General features: G+C 39.4%; 1 pseudogene; it reads right to left on the minus strand.

Annotated features, from left to right (window-relative positions):
* Window positions 1–317: 317 nt before the first annotated feature.
* LOC149153515 (glutathione S-transferase U17-like) lies at window positions 318–13,320 on the minus strand (annotated as a pseudogene).
* Window positions 13,321–15,739: the final 2,419 nt, after the last annotated feature.

Genomic DNA, 15,739 nt, shown 5'->3' on the forward strand with positions numbered 1-15,739 from the left:
ATATAATCTCTCTGCTTGTCCTCCATTTATAAGGCCGGCATAGTTTGCCCTAATTTGCAGTAGGTGATAAACTCATCTTAAATATAATCTCTCTGCTTGTCCTCCATTTATAAGGCCGGTATAGTTTGCCCTAATTTGCAGTAGGTGGTGATATCATACCCAAAAGATTCGCTCTCCTAATGGATATAGATTCTGCCTGCTTGGCTGGATCGGGCTACTACCTAAATTTAACTTGACTCGACTACCTAAATTTAACGTATTTTAACAAATATAACCTCTGTCTGTGCTAAGTTTGCCCTGTATGTGCTAAGTTTGCCCTATTTAGCTGTAGGTGGTGATATCATACTGGCTCTCCTAGTGGACATAAATTCCACCTGCTTGGCAAAATCAGGCATCACTTCTTTCACTCCATCGGATTTACAGAATCGATCCATCCATGCGCTCAACAACGGCATTTTCTCTGGATCTATTAAACACTATTGGTAGCCTTCTCGAGGCCTTTGATAAACGCCGACAAACCACCCAATGCGATGTCAATCAAGCCGATCTGATCCCCTCCAAAATACGCTTTTCCTGCGAAGCAGTGGTTGGTTCGCAGAGCTTCCTCTATCAAAAGAAAGTTTGTAACGCTATCTTCCACTGCTTTCTGTAGCTGCTCGCCTTGGCCAATGAAAACTCCTCGTAGATATGGATAGAACTAAGGGGCACACATTAAAACCATGAGTATATTGGTTATTGAATAGAAAAACAATATTTTTAACTTTCGAAGACACAAATAGTAGATAAGGAAAGGATTGATGAGATACGAATGTAGGCGATTACTGATGAATGAATTAAATTACCTTATCGTCTACAAAGGCAGCCCAAAAGCGAGCAATGGCTCGGTCATATGGATCTTTGGGAATTCTTGTGAACAGGGTTTGTTTTCAGCAGCAACTTGCTCTTAGCTCCGAGATTCGCTTCCGCGAATTGGTAATCAATACCTTTAAGAGCAAGTGCTATGCTAACCCGCATAATGAAGGGACTCAGAGTCATACCTAACAGCTTTACCTGCCCCTTTTCTCCCCGTTTTTTCTGTTATTCATAACTTATTTCACACGCTTCTTCATTAACCGTGTTTTCTGTTATTCATAACTTATTTCAGTTTTCGATCAACGATCAAAATTCGTTCAATTGTCTAACACCACAAATCCACGGTGAACAATAGGACACGGCAGCGGCTGGGGAAATTCATTTCAAAGGGAAGTGCCTTATGGCGTAATTATTTTGTTCAAATTAATACATTTCTCATGAGGGATTTTTTGTTTTATGGATATTTTGAGAATCTAATTTCATTCATAAAAATAGTATTACTATAGTTTTATAATAATTAAGACAATAAATTGAATTAGGTTTTTCTTATGGATGGTCTACACCCATGTTAAATCAGATCTCTAACAATTAATATAATAGATTAGATTGTGATTCTTTTTATAGGTAGTTTGTGTTAATTTTTCTTTAATTGTTTTATGCTGTAATTATTACTTCAACAATGTCTAATAGCATCTAATTTAACAATTTTCGCTTCTTCATTTTAAACAATGATAGTAGAGCAATAGTAGATAGAACAATTATTCAAATGCACAATGAAGGACAACCAAGAGATAAGAGACACAATATTTAGTCAATGACCAATTAAAAACCCCACAATGGGGAAAACCCTTTGCAATTCTTCTTCTATTAGATTGTCTTCAAATGTTCAGCAGAGAGAGTACATCATCGAAGAGTGAAAGTCAAACTTTGACTAGCCAATATCCAAAACCAATATCCAATATCCAACCAAGTCAAAATGTCATGATATTTGTCAAATGAGAGTCAACAAAATTCAACTGTAATTTTGTCCAAGTCAACAGCAGCAAAGTCAGCCCTAACCAGTCAACAGTCAAAACAACCCTTTAGGAGCTTGGTAAACATCAATCAAACTCGGCCTCAAATGTTTGTCAAAGTCAACAAAAAAAAATCCTCAAAACCTTAGTCAAAATTGTTCAAAGGAGAGAGAAAGTGTGTTGTCATAGTCTACAATTTTCTGCAGTCAAACCAAAAAGTCAACGCTAGTTAAACTGCCTAGATCTCCTCCATCTTTGTGCCAATCATCTCGGCATCAAGAAATCATATTTTTACAAGTCAAAGAAGGTCAAAACATGAAGTCAAACTCGATCAAACTGCAGACAAACTATCTAGTTTAAAAGTCAACGCAGAAAAGTCAAAGTTGCCTCCAAGATCAATGCACCTGTGAAGAGAAAAGAGTTGTCTTTTAACCTATATGAACCAAACAAAATGAAGAGAGAGAAGAAGGATGTGTTGTCTGATGTCCAAATGAAGAATGGGGGCACTGGTATTTATATGCAACTTTGGAGGAGCAATTCGTCCTTAGGTAGACCTTAACAATTTGTGCAACTGTGGGCTTGACCTCAAAAATCCACTTTTCCTTATCCAGATTAAGTGCTTCAAAATTCAATTTTGGTCCTCTAGAAAAGAGGAATTCAATGCAGTGGTTGGAATTTGTCACTGAGCTACCAAATTAACACTCCCTCTCAGTATGGGAGAAATTCCAACTGAATCATGTGATCATCATATGTATCTCGTTACATGGCATGTACATCCATGCTCATCTATGCTTGTCTCTACTCATCTCATGTTGATATTCTCGAATATAAAGAAGAATAATTTCTATAGGGGAGCTCCAGCTACCACCCTGTCTCTATAACCATCAAGGAGACTCTATTACCACTCAGAATCATCATCATCATTGTTGGGTGTGGAGCCTGATTATCTTATGTATTCAAAGGTATCACCACATTGGACCCCAGTTCATAATGGGGTGGCAACGCCACCCGTAAAATATTCGCTATAGGGGGGGTCCAAGGGGGGGCGACTACGACCTTTGGGAGCCCCCCCCTAGCAGGGGGATCGGGGGCAGCACCCCCAAAGCTAAGAATAGATGTAAAATTGCCTTGTAAAATGTTGTGATTTCGTAGTCAATCTGGACTGTTCATTAGGCAGAGATCTGTCGGTAGAAGTTATGTTTAATTTAGGGTTTTTTGCCCTAGAAGGCAACCCCTCGCTATATATGAGGGAATTGTATTGCGTCTATGTATATTTGTATTCTGAGTGAGGAAGAGAGATGAGATTGAGAGCGAAGAGGGAATTACAACGGATCTGCTGTAGGTTGTATCTCTTCAGTTTGCTGGATAATATAAAAAGAAGGACTGGTTGTTTCTCCGTGAACGTAGCCCAAACTGGGTGAACCATGTATATTTGTGTCTCTCTTATTTTATGTGTTTTCTGTGTTTATATTTCTGCAGTATTTTATGTTTTCATTGCTCTATAATATATAATTTTCTAACAATCATTATCATCATCGTCACCATTAAGGAGCCATGACTACCACCCAGAACCAAAGACAATGGGTGAGAGCAACCTACCCAATGTGTAGGGATCGCACTTTATCCCAAAGTCCCTAACAATAGGTGAGATCAACTTACCAAAGGTAGGGATCACACTCTACCCTATTCTCCCTAATCATCCATCTTAACCCTAAAGAGTCAAATGGTAGAACACTTGCATCCACTAACTTGGGCAATATTGATCTAGGGGATCAAAAAAATGCTCAAAATTGAAATTGCTCGAAATTAGCACCAGATCGTAGTGCTCGTCATCCTGAATCCAATGCCACTTTGTTGACACCTAATCATTAGGATTGGGTGAATAAATACAATTGATGTAAATAAATAATAAGAAATATGAACAGTCATCGGGAGATGAAGTGAACAGTCTCCCTCATGTATATAATAAAGACCTACCTGAAGGAATAAAATGAATTAATTTGTGGAGTTACTACCTGGCCTGACATGGTATCAGAGCCAGCTCCCGAAATTAGTTTTTTTGTGTAACTCCTTGTGTCTGAGTTTCAGTTTTCTGCCTATATTCTGCCTAGTTGCCTGAAGCCTACCCTAGGCAGTGTCATATACGTTTTTGATATTGCCTGCGCCCTCTGTCAAGAGACCTGCTGCAAACGCTGTCTCACTGCGTCAGTGTCATAGACGTTTTATATTCTCTGGTCTGACCTGCCGGATATGAACCAGAGATTCAATATTGTTCAAGCTAAACTCAAACTTCTGTGAAATGCGATTCAAATGCTCCACTGCTCCGTTGAAGCCATCTCATAATCCTGACTGCGTGATAGTTCTACCACTGCTCCGTTAGAAACCAGAATGCAACATATATTTGATTGATCGTTGCCCCATCCATCGAACAACCTCTCCATCTATACCTCAACCTCTCCATTGATTGATTGGCCTCTCAAACAACTGTACCTTATAATCCCCAACAGAATGGTGTAGCTGAAAGAATGAATAGGACAATCTTAAATATGGTACGCTCCATGCTCTTCTTCAAAAATGTAAAAATAATGTTTTAGGCTGATGCTGTTCTATGTGCTGCATATATAAAGAATAGATGTCCATCTAATGCTATTAGAAACAAGACTCCATATGAAATGTGGTATGGGCACGTTCCTTCAGTAAAGCATATCAGGGTCTTTGGTTCCACCTGTTATGCCTTGATACCAAAGGTACATAGAAACAAACTTGGTGCAAGAAGTCGTAAGTGTATCTTCCTGGGGTATTCAAACACCTCCAAAGCATACCGTCTCTATGATGAGGTAAATAAAAAGTTTGTTGTATCTAGAGATGTAATTTTTCTTGAATCATCCAAAACTGACAATGTTGTTGAGCGGAAACTTGATCACTTCGATAGATTCACAAATGCAAAATCATTTCAAGAATTTGATAATCAGATTCCACATCTTCAAGGGGGGATTCCTATACTAGATCAACATGTGGAATCTTCTTATGAAGAACACTCTCCCTCGCATGAAACTCCAACAACATATGATGCTTTAAGTGATGTGATTGATAGAATTGGGAGACTCAATCTTGATTCAGTCCCAACTCAATCAATGGAGTAGCCTGGACCATCTGAGAAAGGTCCCCCAAAGTGGCTGACAAAGACACTTGAAAGTGTTCATCCTGATGAGGTTGGAAAGACAGGAACTAGAAATTCAAACCGGCAAAATGGAGGTGATGGAGATGACTCTAATTCACTTGTTGATATGGATGTTTCTTATGATTGTGAATTGAACTTATCTATAGATTTTGAACCAACTTCCTTTAAAGAAGTTGCTTCTAATGATGAATGGAAAGAAGCGATGCAAAAGGAGTATGATGCCCTCATAAAGAACAAAACTTGGAAGCTGGTTGATCCTCCATTAGGATCCAAACCAATTGGCTGCAAGTGGGTCTACAAGAACAAGTATAAAGCTGATGGCTCACTTGACAAGCACAAAGCTAGGCTTGTGAAAAAAGGTTTTGCACAAAAGGAAGGGGTCGATTATGAGGAGACTTTTTCCCCCACGGCAAAATGGGCTACCATCCGGACACTCTCTGCCCTAGCAGCTCAGAACGGTTGGAAAGTCCATCAAATGGATGTAAAAACTGCTTTCTTGAATGGAGATCTAAAAGAGAATGTTTTTATGTCCTAACCTAAAGGATTTTCTGTGAAAGGATATGAACATAAAGTATGCAAACTTGTGAAGTCCTTGTATGACCTCAAACAAGCACCGCGAGCCTGGTATGAAAAACTAACTGAGCATCTTCTGAAACTCAATTTCAAACATTATGATCTTGATGATGCAACTTTATTTGTCAAGAAAGTTGGCAAAACAGTTGTATATCTTGTGGTATATGTAGATGATCTTTTGATGACAGGGAACAATGAAAGCTACATTGCATCCATAAAGAAGGAATTGGGGAAAAGTTTTGAAATGACTGATTTGGGCTATGTTCATTACTATCTTGGTATTGAAGTAACTCAACATCCAAAGTCCATATTTCTTTCTCAAAAGAAGTACATTGGAGATTTGTTGAACAGGTTTGGCATGACAGAATGAAATCCTCTTACTACTCCAATGGAACAAAACTTAAAGCTCACATCTATTGAAGGAAAAGAATTTGAGGATGCAACAAAGTATAGACAGTTTGTAGGAAGTCTCAACTACCTAACTACTACCAGACTAGATGTTTCGTTTGTTGTTGGAATCCTCTCTAGGTTTATGCAAAAGCCTTGTGAGGGACATTAGTTTGCTGTAAAAAGAGTTCTAAGGTACTTGAAGGGAACTCAAGACTTTGGAATCAAGTATACACAGGTGGACGACTTTAGTATGATTGGATACTCTGATTCAGACTTCAATGGAGACAAAGAAACTGGGATATCTACTTCAGGATATGCTATGAGTCTTGGATCAAGAGCTGTCTCTTGGAGATCACGCAAACAATTAGTTCCAGCAGATTCCACAACAGAAGTAGAATACGTGGCAACAGCTGAGGCAACAAAAGAAATTGTGTGGATCAGGAAAATTCTTGAAGATTTGCAAGTAAAACAAGTACAATCAACTCCACTCATGATTGACAATACCTCTGCAATAAAGTTGGCCAAGAACCCAAAGTTCCATGATCGAACGAAGCACATCAATACTAAATATCATCTGATTCGACATCATGTTGAGGCCAAGACAATCCATCTCCATCATTGTTCCACTAATGAGCAAATTGCAGACATCTTCACCAAAGCACTTGGAAGAGAAAAGCTTGAATGATTCAGAATGATGCTTGGACTCACCAACATCCCTTCAGATTAAGGGGGGAATGTTGACACCTAATCATCAGGATTGGGTGAATAAATACAATTGATGTAAATAAATAATAAAAAATATGAACAGTCATCGAGAGATGAAGTGAACAGTCTCCCTCATGAATATAATAAAGACCTACTTGAAGGAATAAAATGAATTAATTTTTGGAGTTACTACCTAGCCTAACACACTTGAATCGCCTCAAACCCATGTTGTATGAGAAAATTATGATGTTATGAACTCTTGGCCAAACAACTAAAAATTCAAACAGCAGGGTTGACTGGGTAGACCGTACAAATGACATCATTCTTATGCCAACATTTTGAATGAGTGTATTATAGACATGAGGAACAATCCTAGCTCGACACGTGGCAACTTTGTTCTGAGGTAGGTGGCATGATTTTATTAGTTGCATTTGGAGTGAAGTTGGCCAATGGTGAGGTGCCATGTGGCCCAATCAGAGGGCGTAATGTACCCTCGGTGGTTGGTAAAAAAAATTGTAAGTGTCCCAAGCGCCTCGACGGGGTACGACCCCCAGGCCTCCTGCAAAGCAATACCATGGTTTACCGCCATACCACGCCAGTAGTTCTTGACATATGTAGGAGCCTGGTTATATTTAAATTTTAGTTGTTAGCACATTGGGGGAAGGGGGCAGGGACCTTGGCATCAACCCTCGGCCATATACAACCATGCAACCACGTGGAGGATCCAACGAAGGGGGCGAGAAGATAGGCCTTGGCCCTTGGTTCTCGGCGACAGTTATAACCACGGGCAGACAGGACGGGAGCTACAGCGGTGGGGGTGGGTGGTTAGCGCTAGCCCCCAACCATATTAATTCCATGTAACCATACCGACCAACACAAAGGTTTGAACTGGCAGGGACGGGCAGTTAGACCCAGCCCCTAGCTGCATGGCCTTTAATGTGACACTAATCTAGTGCTAATAGTTATTGGTTCTTTTAAACATGCTAAAAATTGCACAAATTTCGGCAGGAATCCCCCTAGTGTCAGGCGAAATTTTCACTCGGTAGTTGGTGAAAAGGCAGAATTCAGAGGATGATTAGCCAGAATGGAAAATTGGTAGAACAGTTAGCATAGTTTTGTTCAAGGAGGCATATCTTACTCATTTTTCAACCTTTTTAAGCTCAAGAAGAGTCTAGATACGGGTTTTTGAGCATTTTGAATCCATTGCAACATTATTTTTACAATTTGAGCATTGTAAATTAATATAATTTCATATTTGAGAATATAATTGAAGAGGCCCAACATTTGAAGTTGGACCTGGAGACGTAGCCTAGAAGGGGTGAACTCCGTTATCAAATTGTTGTTTTTTATTGTTGTTCATGGTTCATTTTTCTTTGTTTTATTTTTGTAAATTGAGTTAAAAAAACACTAAGTTTATGTGCTTTTTCAACTTGATCCATTTCCCATAAGACATAAAATTACTTGCAAATTTTTAAGAAACCTTCAAGTTTTTAATTTCAAATCAATTTGGTATCAGAGCATGGTTTTTTTGAAGGTTTTACTATGTTTGCAAGTGTTTACTTGATGCTTACAAGGTCAAAGTTGAAAAGAGGAGGAGTGCTTGAAGAACCAAATCCTCAAATTAGTTCAAGGAGATCACAAACTCCTCAAAGTCTATCAGTCATGGCACATGAAGAAGGTCATGAGATGATTTTTGAGGATGATAAGGCTTTGAGAAAGGCTTTCTATGACATGCCTGAAATGGTGAAAGTTTTATATGAAGAGAGGACAACAAGGTTGCATGGAGAGATTTCAAATCAACCAAAAGGTAATGGTGGTGATGGGAGCAAGCCTCCACCTCCACCTCTACCTTCACCTCCATCTTCACCTTCATCCTCATCTCCTTCATCTCCTTCAAATACTCGTCCAAGATCTTCAAAAGGACAACTAAGTCTCCATTGTTAAAGCTTGATGTCAAGTTTGAATTGTCTATGTAAAATGGGGAAGTAAATGTTGAAAACTTGGATAATTTGGTTCATCATATTGAAGTCTATTACAGGATTCAAAGGATTAAGGATGATGTGACCAAGATCCAGCTTGCTTCTCTTCGTTTCGAAAGTTCAACTCTCATCTGGTGGGATGCTAGAACTTAAGAAGACTTGAAGAAAAGTGGTAAAATTATCTCTTCTTGGAATGATTTTGTAGTTGCATTAAGAAGGAAATTTTACCCATTAGCTTACATGCAAAAAAAATTATGGATTGGCAAAATTTTAGACAAGTTGAAGGTTAGAGTGTTCAAAGTTACACATAATAATTTAGAAGGCCTTTAATATTTGGTTTAGATTTATCTTCACAAGACACTCTCCTTAAATACATAGGTGGATTACATAGTTATTTGATGTAACACCCTCCTCCAACATCTACCCAAGCAACCGACTAGTCGGGGTAAACATGCGACGAGATGCCACTATGATATGATTCGACCTCCTAAGTCACGTTGAGGAAGTGGAACCGATAGAAACACACCATACAAACATTAATCATCATCTACAGGACCCTCATGAATCAATCCAATACTTTAGACAGCTTACCTTGGGGCCCCACTGATCTTTTGGACAATTTAAGCCTCAGTCGCTCCCATGCTATATGCAGGAGGGCGACCAAAAACCAAAAGTCACTCTCACAGGCTTTCCTGCTAGCGACCAGAGATCAAAACTGTCAGTGCTATGCCAGCGACTCTGGGATTTGAGCCACTTTTTCAGGCCCAAAGCCTAGGTCACTGCCCAAAATTGAACCATCTCTTCAAATCAGTAAAATAAAATGGAAATGATAGTACTAAAGCAAATACTTGTTCAAGACCTTGATTAGACCCCTACTAGCCATGACAGGCATTTCGTCAAACATATCGCGAATATGTAATCTACAGGTGTAAATAACAGTTATGATGATAGGTGTCTCATACTTAGCTGAGAATTGCTAAGAACCATTGTTGCCTCAACACATCAACTGCCATTCCATCCATTAGGTCATCGATACATTGATTATTCAATTACAAGTAAAAATATGGTGAAATCCATACATAGATGTTGTCATAAAAAACATACATAACCAACATAATAGCAACAAAAATACTCATGAAAGTACAACCATGTAGACCACATATAATCCATCAAAATTCTCATAGAAATACAAAGACAAATAATCTTTCATTAATGATATAAAATCCAAACCTGGGATGGGACTTCCATGTTCCACCCAACCGTAGAATAGCTAAGCCAAATATCTCTTCATTCATTCACCCCCACACCATATTCCAAGCATGAATGTGGGGTCTCATAGAACACATCAATCAAAACTCATCCAGGACTTCCAGAGGCCATCCACCTCAACCCATCAAACAGTTATTCCACCTCACGGTCAGACATCACAAAACCATCATCAGATTCGTCTCCATTCAAGCCTTCCACAGCTTCCAGAGCATTTTTCCAACTAGGGCTCCCAAGACTAGTAACTCAACCCATGACTTATTCAGGGTTTCCAGAGCGTTTGTCCAACCAAAGCTTCCAGGACTAGTAACTCAACCCACTTAAGGCTTCCAGAGCGTTTTTCCAACCAAGGCTTCCAGGGCTAGTAACTCAACCCAAGTTGTTACAGGGATTCCAGAGCGTTTGTCCAACTAGGCTTCCAAGACTAGTAACTCAACCCAAGCTAAGGAAACATGAAAACCAACCAAAAGAAAGCAATGAAAGTAACCCACAATCACCATGGCTATCCAGGAAATGGAAAGGCTAGGAAATCCACTGTCAATCTCAGCCATCCTCCATGCCAATGACATATCACGACCAAAAATCCACATGCATATGCCATGCATGCCAAAACTAGTGAAGGAATCATACATGCAACTCGGTACCTGCAAGAAAATTTGATGTAGTTGTTGATCCTGATGCTTTCTTACTCTTTCATTGCCTTCTTGCTCCAAAAATCCAAGTATGCCACACCCTCCAAGAGTGCTCCAAGAAAAATCTAAGTCTCCAAGAGTATGAGAGAGAGAGAGAATAATGAGAGATATCCAAAACTAAATTGACAAAAGGTTACCAACTGATCCTCAGAAACATTTTTATGAATGAGGCCTCTATTTTCTTCATTTTCCTCCTTACATGAAACCCGTGACCTTTCGCCTCCCTTTCTCCTAATTTCCATTATTTTCATAAATAAATGTGCCAAAAATGCCATTTTGCCTTTCCAAATCCTTAGCCATTTCCTTTGCCAATTTCCTTAGCCATAAACAATCACAAGTGATCCCCATCACTAGGATTCTGCCCAACATTTAGCTTGGAATAAGTGTCCCATCATTCATGGTTATTATTTTGCCTTTATTTACTTTTATTACATGGAATTTTCACCAGGGTTGTTACAGAACCCTCCCCCTTGGGGGAACACCGTCCTCGGTGTTCAACAACACCTATAACCACAAAATTGTTGTAAGAAAAATATATACTATTGATGGAGCTTTATAACTTAGCTTGATGCAATATTTACAATGATCACCCTGCTGAAAAGCAAACCAACATAACAACATAATAACATGACATCATAACAACATACTGCATAGTGGAGCTTTATAACACAACTCGTGGTGGTATTTACATCCATATACATATGTACATAAACCAACATCATCAAAACATATACCAAAACATACACCAAAGCATATACCAAAACACCAAGCCAAAACTGCTTTGCCTCAACCGGCAAACAAGGAAGGATTTCTTAGTTTCGAAGCACGAGCACCTTTTTCTGCAATATACACTGAGGCTCCGGTTGGAATTCTCCATCTAGTTCCACCTACAATACAGACTATTCAATCACATGATCAACATCTCTAACATACTTCTTAATCAAAGATACATGGAAAACAACATGGACTTTCATTGTTGGAGGCAATGCAAGTCGATAGGCTACTAGCCCAATCCTTTCAATGGTACTGAAGGGTCCACAAGACCGTGGTGCTAGCTTGGCACATGATCCAATCTGCAAGGATCTCTTCTTTGGTTTGGTGCGCAAGTACACCTATTTCCCAACCTAGAACTCCTTGAACAACCTGTTCCTATTTGCATAACTCGTTTTCCTATCATGTGCTTCCATTAGATTCTTTTTTATCACCTGCATTTCCTATTCCATGTCCGCCAACATATCTGGTCCAATCAATACCTTTCTAACCGAATCACTCCAACTGATGGGAGTGTTGCAACTCTGCCCATACAATGCCTCAAAAGGATGCATCCTCAATTATTCCTGATAACCGTTGTACGCAAACTAAACTAGCGGAAGGTACTCTTCCCACTTTCAATGTTGATGCATTACATACATTCTCAACATGTCCTCCTATATATTATTGACCCTCTTTGTCTGCCCACCTGTTTGTAGATGATAAGTCATACTGAAGGCTAACTCTGTTCCCAAACCTGCAAAAAACTCCTTCCAAAACTTGAAAGTGAACTTCACATCCCGATCTGACACAATCTTCTTCGGGACACCATGCAATCTGACCACCTATGCTACATCACTAGCTAAGAATGTAGAATTCACCCTAATGAAATGTGCAACCTTTGTCAACCTGTACACAATAACCATAATGGAATCATGTTGTCTCACTATCTTCGGCAAACCTGTAATGAAATCCATGGAAATAGCCTCCCATTTCCACTCTGGGATCATGATTGGTTGTAGCAGTCCACCTGGATGCTTACATTATTCTTTCACTCACTGACAATCAAAACATCTAGCCACGAAATCTTCTACATCCCTCTTTAGATTTGACCAATAATAAAATCTCTTCACTCTTGTCAGTGTCTTTTGATACCTTGGGTGACCCGAATATGGTTTCACCTGTACCACTACCTGTACCATCACCTATACCTGTACCTATGCTCTATTGTAACCTGTGCACAATATCCATATATTTGACATCCTGCTGACCTACTCGCAAGATCCTATCTTGTAAGTATGTCCCATAGGAGCTCATAGCTTCCAAGTGATTTACATGTACCTGTCTATTGAGATCATTTGCCACTTGTTCTCTTTACCTTTGATATATCTGATCTCAAAATCAAACTCGTTGATTGTGGCTAACCATCTAGCCTGCCTAACGTTCAAATTCAGCTAGTCAAACAAATACCTCAACCCAATGTGATCACTCATAATTAAAAATCTCTTGCCAATAAGATAGTGTCTATACATCTTCAATTCATGTATGATCGTTGCCAACTCAAGATCGTGTGTCAGGTAGTTCTTCTCGTGCTCGTTTAGTTTTTGGGACTCATATCATACCGCCTGTCCATCCTGCATAAGGACTCCACCAAGCCCTCTCTTGCAAGCATTTGTGCATACCACAAAATCTTTATCTGGATCTACAATCTGTAGCACTGGTGCATGTGTCAACAGTTGCTTGAGCTGCTCAAAACTAGCCTCACACTCCTTTCTCCATTCAAACTTCTCTCCTTTCCTCTACAATGATGTGATAGGATAAGCAATCTGTGAGAAGCTCCTGATGAACCTCCTATCATAACCTGCGAAACCCATGAATGATCTCACCTCATCCACACCCTTGGGAGCTCTCCACTCCATGATGACCCTTACCTTCTTTGGATCTACTACAATGCCCTCCTTGGAGACAACATACCCTAAGTAATGTACCTCGGTATGAAAGAAACTACACTTGTTGAGCTTAGCATACAATTGATGCTCTCTCAACAACCTCAACACTGATACTAAGTGCTCGGCATGTACTTCCTCATTTTTAGAATATACCAGTATATCATCAATGAACACAATAACAAACTTATCCAAATATGGATGCAACACACTATTCATCAAACACATAAATGTAGCTAGAGCATTAGTTAAGTCAAATGGAACAATAACAAACTCATAATGCCCATACCTGATCCTGAACATAGTCTTGTAAATTTCCTCCTCTTTGATGTGTACCTAATGGTATCCAGATCTCAAGTCAATCTTCGAGAACACTACTGCTCCCTTCAGCTGATCGAACAAGTCATCAATCCTCGGCAAAGGGTACCTATTCTTGATGGTCACTTTGTTCAACTACCTGTAATCGCTACATATTTTGAGAGTAACATCTTCCTTCTTAACGAACAATACCAGTGCGCCCCAAGGTGATACACTTGACCTAATGTATTTGTTGTCCAACATTTCCTTCAACTGCAACTTTAACTCGACCAACTCATGTGCGCTCATCACGCAAGGTGCTTTCGATGTTGGAGTTGCCCCTGGCACTAACTCAGTAGAAAATCCTACCTCCCTATGTCCTCAGGAAACACATCCTTGAATTGCTATAAAACTGGGTACTTGCTCAACACATCCATATCCTCAACTTCCTTACCCTTATCACTAGAAATGTGCACTGCGAATAACTTACATCCTTTCTTGTAACTACGCTTTGCTTGCATAGATGTCACCATCCTAACTGATGTAGCTTTCTTCTTACCCTGTAAGACTCTCAGTTCTCCATTATCATCAATGCACTCAATAGCTTTGTCATAATAGTCTACCTTGGTTCTATGTAGATACAACCAATCCATGCCCAACAACATACTATATGAACCCAATGGTAATACATTCAAATGTGTTGCGGTATGCATACCATTCAAATCAAATGCAAAAGATCTTACCCAACGATGAACTTGTTTCTTTGTACATGTAGCCAACTTCACTAACCAAGATTCTGCATGCAATTCCTTACTCAAGCCACACTTATCCACCAAGTTAGGATTAACATGGCTATAATTAAATCCAAGGTCAATCAAAATAGAAATAACTTGATCACAAAGCTTACCATCCATCTCAATAATAGATGCCCAGTGCTCTGCCTGTGTTATCCAATACGGCATAGATATGTGGAATACTCTAGCCAACATCCCCAATAGTCTATGACTCCTGCGCACTGTATATCTGAGGTCTACCACCCTAATTCTACAGACAATCTCTCCTGCGATGGTCTTTGCCACAAATCCAACATTCTATAGGCTTCCAGCTTGTCTCCTTGTTATGTTCTCCTTATTGGAATTCATGTCCCCTATCTAATGTAGTGAACCTCTTAGATGGTGCAACACTCTCTTTGTTACTTGAATCTTGTGGCCTTACCTGCTTCTTGTCCAATTTCCCTTTGTTCCTGGCATTTCCTTTCTAGACTAGCTTCATCTCAGACCTGCACTTCAATTGTTCATAGCAATGCTTCAGCTTCTAGATGGCCTCCTCAAATGATCTAGGCTCATCGAACTCAATCCTATCTTTGAATGAATCTGGTAATCCACTAATGAATATCTGAATCTTAGCCTTCTCCTCCTTGAGGTAAGGCACATACCTCAACAGCTCCAAGAATCTGCTAGTGTATTCATCATCTTTCATGGATCCCATCTTTAGGTCATAGAATTCCTTTGCTTTTTCATCAAAGTATCTCTATGATAGGTACTTCTTCTTAAATATCCGCTCAAATTCACTCCATATCAAATATTCCTCATTTATACCTCTAACATTCTTCACATCTTCCCACCAAATGTTTTATTTTCCTTTGAGACTAAAAGTAGCCACTCTAGCTTTCATGTTCTTTGAATAGTCATGCAACTTGAAGAACTTCTTTATGCCTAGCAACCATGTCTCTGCATCTTGTGATTTCTTTACATGTCCATCACAGGTAGCTGATTTTTATTTCCTAAATTCATCTAGAAAATACCCCTTATCACTCCTCCTGTAAGGATGATATCGATGATGATCATAATGCTAATCTAAATCAGAACTAGAATCACACATGTATCTATCCCCTCTCCTATCGAGAGTGTCCAACAATCTACCATCTCTGATTGTGTCATATCTATCTGATCTGTGACCACCATGCGATCTACTACCATATGCCCTCTTAGTCATATACTCCTACTCATGGATAATCCAAAGCGATCCCTGTTGCTGCAAATCTGACAAGCTCTGAAGTATGACTGCATTTACCTCTGCGAACTTTTCTTATGCC

This window comes from Pinus tabuliformis, chromosome 9 (genome assembly GCF_031772625.1).
Source record: "Pinus tabuliformis cultivar Carrire ecotype Pingquan chromosome 9, CPIR1, whole genome shotgun sequence".
Taxonomy (NCBI): domain Eukaryota; kingdom Viridiplantae; phylum Streptophyta; class Pinopsida; order Pinales; family Pinaceae; genus Pinus; species Pinus tabuliformis.